At 46.6% G+C, this 7,595-nt stretch overlaps 1 long non-coding RNA gene across 1 annotated transcript in view; it reads left to right on the forward strand.

Moving 5' to 3' along the window:
• The first annotated feature begins 2,340 nt into the window (after positions 1 to 2,340).
• The window catches only part of LOC129388346 (uncharacterized), a 5,279-nt gene continuing 24 nt past the window's right edge, over positions 2,341 to 7,595 (forward strand). The window contains exons 1-3 of the long non-coding RNA XR_008615316.1: positions 2,341 to 2,402; positions 3,178 to 3,300; positions 7,470 to 7,595. The exon at positions 7,470 to 7,595 is cut by the window's right edge and continues 24 nt beyond it. This is a non-coding gene — a long non-coding RNA (uncharacterized lncRNA). The remainder of the gene's footprint in view (positions 2,403 to 3,177; positions 3,301 to 7,469) is intronic.

Below are 7,595 nucleotides of genomic sequence, written 5' to 3' on the forward strand. Positions count from 1 at the left end.
TGTAAGGACATAGTCTCCCTCAAGTACAGTTGGGCAGGTTAAAGCAGTGATGCAGGTTGCTGCTAGAGATGGCAGGCGAATAAAATCCGTAGAACAAAGCTGAGTTGGGGCTTCAGCAGGAAGGTCAACGGGAAGCGGTAAGTCAACTTGTACAACACCGGCTGAAAAAGTTTAATCCGAGGATCACATCATGGGAGCAGCGTTTGAGCACACCAAACAAAACGGACGTGTAGCAACGGCCGACACTGACACGTGCAGTACACATTCCAAGCACAGCCAAAGTTCCAGTGTAGGCGACATGGAGCAGTCAAGTCGGAGCACGAGTAAATATTTTCTTCAAGCGCCTTTGAAGCTCTGTACTCATGATAAAAATTTGCGCTCCAGTGTCCATGAGGGCTGTAGTGGGCAAACCATCCACGTCCATGTGCAGAAGGTTCCGGTCAGTAGGCAAAGTCAGCAGAGAAATTTCAAGCCGGGGTATAGAGCAGAGTCACCCCCAGGAGCTTTCCAGTTAGGTTTCCTTCAGAGAGCGACGACGGTAGGCTGGAGACGGGGAACGACGCTGCTTGGGTGAACGGCAGTGGCGACTGTCTGGTAATGGCGAGCTGCTGGTCGCAGTCTCGTGAGCGTTGTCAGGTGCATCTTCAAACTGGGTGGCAAGTGCAGGCGGGCGAGGATTCAGTGGGGAGCGGAGGTAGGTGGGAAAGCTTGGGCGAGAGTGGGCTGGCCAGGAACTTCATCAGTGGCAGGAGATGAGGCCCACACGTCCACAATAAAAGCACGAGCGACCGGGAATCGTCAAAGCAATGCGTCACTGGCGTGGCAAGAGACGCTGCTTCAATTTCTCGCCGGACGATACGTGCGAACTTCTCCGTGGAGGTGGACTCACGCGGTGGGCAAATGTCTTCGCACGTCGATGAAGTTGTGGCGTTGGGTAGACGCGTAAGATGCTGAACTATGCGGGGGCTCTTCGCGTCTCCAAAGCGGCGACATTCAAGAAAGATCTCATTGATTATTGTTATGTTCTTGTAAACAAGGTTAAACGCGACGTTCGCGATGCCTTCTAAAACCTGGCTGACCTGGTCTGCCTCTGCCATTTTCTACCTTGTGGCAAAGAGCTAGGATGTCCCGGATGTATACCACGTAACATCCAGTGGACATCTGTGCACGCGTCCCAAAGTCAATGTCGGCCGTCAACGTGCTGAGAAGCACGTTGACGTAAGAAGCAGCTTCTCTTTGCGTGCTCCCAACTTTTAGTCTCTTCTGATGTGTCTTGAATTAGACCGGCGTTGTTTTATTTAGGTAGAATATTATATTAGCCATAATAAGCGTGCTATCCCACCTGTTCTGTGTGCTGACCCGTTCGTAATTGTTCAGCCATTCATCGACGTCAAGTTGTCAATTCTGGAAAAGACGCCAGGGTCGCCAGTCTGGGACACCATGAACGTCGGTGGCGACGACGGGGCCGTGGTTCAAGACTCCCCTTTGGGTGTCATGACGGCAAGGTTACGTCCGCTGCGGAGCTCCGTCTTGCGCAAGTTACTACTCAGCCGCTCCACCAATGATGTTACAGGAAGGAAGAAGCGAAGGTGTGTTTACAGATGGCTTTTCATGGCTGGGGCAACGTGTGTGGAGAGACGCAAGCCAAAAATATTCATCGTCGTCTCCAAGGCCATCATCCGTGTACTTTTCTTCCAACATTACAGACTGTGAAAATATAAATGGGTAAATGCCTGTCGTAAATCTTTACACAAGGCAAATTCGTGCGGAAGAAATACTGCACTCGCAAGTAATTTCATCAAACGTTCAAAAATGTTATGCACCTTTCATAAGCTATGCTTCCCGGTAGAGCCAGGTGCCTCGATTTTACAAGTTTGTTTAATCGAAATGGACGTCATGTTAAGTGCCATGCGTGTCGAAACTCTACAATTCGTGGCGTAAATAGAATCGTTGCGAATCGTTAGTGAACCATCCTTTCTGTCTTCTTTTGCGTTTAGGAGGTTTGAAGTAGGTTTATCGGGTTCCCTTGATGAACTGTAGAGGGCACTTGTTTATATTTGCTAAAATCAAGAGGCAGATTATTGGTAATATGTGAACGAAGTTCGGAAACAAATTAGGCCTTAGAAGTAAGTGACGGGAAAATAACGAGAGTCACTTTTTATATTTTTAACAATTCGAGAATATTTTGGCTTCCCAAGAATGTTGCCTTTTAATTAACGTCGTGACTACTTCCATTGTACATGTTTGTATTCTGAATAGTAGACTGACTGTCCTAGATGCATTCCGTCATTACCGTTAGATATACAAGTTTGAGGACGAACGCAAGTATTTCTCATTTACAGGACAGGAAGCCGGCGTTAGATACTACAGAGATGCTCGAAGAATTGTGAAAGCTTACCAAAGTGAGTAGAAACTCCCAATTTTTATAACCCAGCTCTTAGGCGCCCATTTCCTGCGGTGAGCGTCGGTGAGCCTCGCCTTCCCTCGGCGTAACCGAGTGAACGAGCACGGCGAACGATGAAAGAGTGAATGCGGAGCGCAGTGGCGGGTGAAAGGCGGCGACAGCAACGACAGTGCGAGGATGAAAGTGGAGGAGGAGGAAAGGCACCTTGAGGCATCACGAAATGGTGTCACGTCCGCGCAAGCGCAACAGCGGCGGAACCGGCCCTGCGGGGCAAAGAAAATTAATCGGAAAAAGCTCGCCTTCGCGCATAGCGTTCACCGCAAGCGTTCTCGGTAAAGATTATGGTCGTATAAGTAACAATTGCCTGGAAGCGGCAACTTTGTGGACCATTTATATGTAGCACCGCATGTCGCGGCTCAGCCAGTCAGTGCGGTGAACTGTGCGATGCCTGAATATATCGCGAAATGAAAACGCGTATAGAGCTGCGCAGAAATTATTCATTAGGGAGCATCACAATCGTCGGTGAATTCTTTTTTTTAAAATAGGCACTACATCCTGTTCATCGCGCGGCCTTGTTGAATTCCCTATTTAAGAAAATCTTGGCAATTTCTGGCTCAGCCGTGATTAACTCACGAAATCCGAAATTCGTTATTTCTCGCGTGCTTTGCAACTTAGCAGCGTTTGTAAGCATTGCGATAGTGAAAAATAAAGCGAAAGAAAATATGACCAGCGAATATATCAGTTTTCATTTTTTATGTGCAACTCTTTCTCAGGTAACTACGGATGCCCAGCCATTCAGGAATGTGCAATTCGGTGCCTTATCGACGGTGGATTATTTTCTGTTTGCAATATGAACCCTCCTTACCACTGTTTCTGCTACTTCCTGCCGAAGTCGCGTAAGTAGGCAATGTTATTGCAAACATGACGTTTTACGATAGATCTAGGATCCCCACTGCAATGTTTTAAGTGGCATCGCATACCTCTTCCACATAACTTGGCAATACCCCAAGAAAAAGCATGCATGACATATCGAGAACAAAACCTTGGGGAGACCGCCATGGGCAGCTCGGGCCTGAAAACACAATTGAATATCATCAACGCTACACTGGAGGCCACTTCCGTTCGCGAGACCAAGGTCACCTCTAGCGCATGAGCTAAAGGGTGTAGCCAAGCCCCGCTAATCTTTCCATATTTTCGAAATAAAAGATTTACTCGCTCCCTGTCAGCACCTCTGACGATTTGCAATGCAAGCGGTGGAGTTTCCCGGCATTGACGAAGTTCCTTGATCGGACGTATCTGGCTGGCATTGAGAAATATAGAGGAGGCGATGTTGGGCGAATTGAAATTTGGATCTGGGCCAACATGAAATTTGATAGTGGGCCAACCTAAATTTGGAGCTGAGCCAACCTAAATTTGGAGCTGAGCCAACTTTAAATGAGGGGTGGGACAACATTAAATGTGGGGTGGGCTAACTTAAATTCAAAATACATTTGGGGACGGGAAACGTAAAGCTTGAACAATGGCGATGTTGAAATCTGGGGGTGGGCCAAGTTGATATCTGATGGTGGGCCAACTTTACATATGCATGTGGACCGAGCTAAACTTAGGGATGCGCCAACTGGAAGTTGGTTGTTAGCCAAATTCAAATTCGGGAGGAGTAGGCCAATTTCATGTTCACTCTTGGCCTACTTGTATTTGCGGTTTGCACAACTGAATTGTGCGGTTGGGCCCACTGCAAATTTGGGTCTGGAACTACTTAAATGCTGGGCCGAATTGAAATTTGTGTCTGAGCCAACTTGGTGTTTTTGGGTGGGCCAATCTCCTATTGAACGCTGCTGAGCGTCCTTTGAGTTAGGATCACCTCGCGGGCAAACGAGCACGTTGAGACGCTTCGCGCGTTTTCATTGGGCTTTACCGGGGCGCAGTCAGAACGCAGACGGGAGCTGCCGTCGCAAGGAACGTGCACATAAAACAGGCTTGCAAGAGCGACAGCGAGGGTGACGCGGCTTCCCCTCGATGCACTCTCCTCTCACGCAACGCCTCACGGGATATTGCGGCAGCTGGTGTTCCCTTTCGACCGCTTTGCTCCGTCGAGGCCCGCTCGTGCCCTGCGTTCCGTCTCGACTGGTGCAAATTGCATTGAAGCGACCGAATGCGGCGAGAAAATCTGACAATAGCCTACTAATGCCTAAGCATTCTTTGCCACCGAAAAGGCCACGGGTAGACGCGCATAAGCTAGGAAAAGCAAGTAACCAAATTAAGCATAAACGAAGTCACAGCCAAGCTGAACAAAGCTTACGCATTAGTAGACCGTGCTGAGAAGTCCAGTAGATTTTCGCTTCCGTTTGTCAGCGATTCTCGCATTAAACATCTGGCTGGATAGTCCACCACTGTAAATAAATACAAAACTAGATTTCATGTGAAAAAGAAAAGCCATGAAACGTTCAGATGAACCAATCAATTAATGAATCAACATGTCCAGCAAGAAGAACTGGAGAAAATAGGGGAGATAATAGGGATCATAGGGATTGTATAAATCCGCTCCCTCCACCCGTGAATGAATTGGTCGCAAATAACGTACAGAATGATCGTGTTTTCTCGGGTGTGTATGCACGAAACAGCTTTACTAGCGACCTGTGCACAACGGAGACGTGGATGAGACGGTAACTATTATTTCAGCAAATGGAATCGCCAATATTTATTCATGCTAACCACCGAAAAAAAAAGTTTATGCACATACTCACGTTAAGACGTTGTGTGCGTACCCAGTTGTTCACTGTTGGCAGCTGTCAGCTTGTCATCAAAGAAGTTCGTTGAATAGTGGCACATACGCAGTGCCACACACACGAACACCACAGTTGTTGAAACCGATTACGGGCATAGAAAGGGCACCCTGTGAATAGTGCGTGAAGTATCCCAAGAATGCTAATCGATCATAAAAGTCACAGTTTTGCACGAAACAGAAAACATTGTCAGAGATCTGTGATACAATCTGTGATACAATTACACCAAGTAAGGTTCTTAGTTTTATCGGCTGAATAATTGCAGTTTACATGCGCCTATTAAAAGAAAGGTGATAAGCATGTTGTCACCCGCACACAAACAAACAGAAGCACATCTCACTATATAACTGCTGAACTCACTGTTACAAGGGTAGTTAGAAAGCGCCTGCGTCGGGGAGCACACGTTTCGTACAACTGCTTTCTTTTACGGTGTCGCCCTAAGCTTAACGCCACCTGCAACATTCGGCTGGTGGCGCGGCAGTGGGCGTGAAGCCACAAGCCATCTTAGCTTGCCTTTGAAGATACCTCCTAGATACGGCACACGGGTCGCTTTCCTGTTCAGCCGCGCGGACAGCTATGCGCAGTTACGGGAGTCTTCGTCACGTGAACGCCAATATTATACGCATGGGAAGACGGAGTGCATCAAGTTATGACCCTTATCGCCTTACTCTCACAAGCTTTCCCTCACATGAGCGCGCAACTCCCGCATTCTTATCGCATTTGAACTATATATGGAACATAACGGCGATAGTATAAATTTGCCTGAGGTGCTAAAAAAATTGTTGTCCCTACAAGATTTGTAGAATGACATCGCGTGTACTTCCCTTCAGTGACAGAGGTTGGGGACAGCCCCCAACTAAAACTGGCCACACAGAGGACCATGAACCCACATTGCGTGGTATGTTCGCAATTGTATTTTATAGGTGTAGTAAGAAGTTGCGTTTTACAGGAGTTCATTTGCAATAATAACCCGACAGCGTCAAGCAGCCTGTTTCGCAGAAAATCTAGTGTCGGCGTTGGATGTCACTTCGGCAAAAAGGTTTTCGAACCACACATTCCCAGGCCCTCCATATGACACAAGAAATTTACTGAACTAATTGAATTTCTCAAGCTAGAATAGGTGGAAAAATCGTAAACTACAACTTACAACCTAATTACACGATAACTCTTCGATTGTAATTCTACTATACGAAGTAACATAATCAGGTTACGTGAAAATTCGAAGAGACCCCTTTTCCAGCGTTTCTACAATTCATACAATGGCCACGGCGCCCGCCATTTGCGCGTTCCCGCGCCCGCGTGTCTCGGGGGCCATGAAGTGGCCCGCCTGGTTCCTTGCAATACCTCCAGCTGGCGCTCGCCTCCACCGCATCGCGACCCACGCAGGCGGCCACGTTTCAACCACAAAGCCCGCTTTCGCGCATAGTGTTCGCGGCCAGCGTTTCCCGGTAAACATTACGGTTACATACGCTGCAGCTGCTGGGAAGCGTGAGAATCAGTCAGGGATCTTTGAATGCTATCGGGTTTCACATTTAAAGCCGAAGCTTAAGCTTCCTTCATTTGTTTGGACACCTGTTTGACAAGGTAAGAAAGGAAGTGCGAATCGTTGGTTATTCTCTCACCGCGAAGGATGTGTTTAGCTTTATGACGGGGGAAACAAAAAGAAATTATTTTGTACTTAGAAGACCACGTACGGAAGTTTTTGCCGACATTCTTAGACTGGACGAGTCCTGTGGTAATAATCGAGACTGCCGTGATTAGGGAGCAGATATATTTCACCAAGTCCCCAACCACGGAACTTTGATTCATCAGTGCCACTGATAATCTACACCGCTGTTTTTACGAGCATATATAGATATCCTTGTTTTGAGAGATAACTTCGAAAGTATTTGCAATTGGGAAATGTTGGCAGGAAAATACATCATGTTTCCTGGGATTTTACGTCATACTGCTCTAAGAATCAAAATTCATGGCCGAAATTAAATCTTGCTAAAATTTAAGAACGGTGTCGCGCTTAGAATTTTTTCTGCTGAAGCTAGTTACCTGGCAAAAATATAAAAATTCATCAACTGATTAAAACTTTCGTCAAGTTTTCTTTTTGACTTCCTGAAATGTTGATTCCTATATCTCGTTTTTTTTTTAATCAGCGTTCTTACCAAGCATGTAGGGCACATTTTGCAACTCAGTAGTAGACTGTCAAACCATTCGCAATTATTTTAATGAAGAGACATGTAAAACTGATTTGTGCGCATATGAAGTCAGCTAAATGACTCTTTTTTCAGGACAACTGCCTAACTTTCTACGTGAATAAATATCGTGGAGGAACCTACCGATAATTCTTCAACCGAGGCACAGTTGGAACAGAATAATTACTCACGAACCTACATCTGCTATCAACGTTCATCACT

Source organism: Dermacentor andersoni, chromosome 10 (genome assembly GCF_023375885.2).
Source record: "Dermacentor andersoni chromosome 10, qqDerAnde1_hic_scaffold, whole genome shotgun sequence".
NCBI lineage: Eukaryota > Metazoa > Arthropoda > Arachnida > Ixodida > Ixodidae > Dermacentor > Dermacentor andersoni.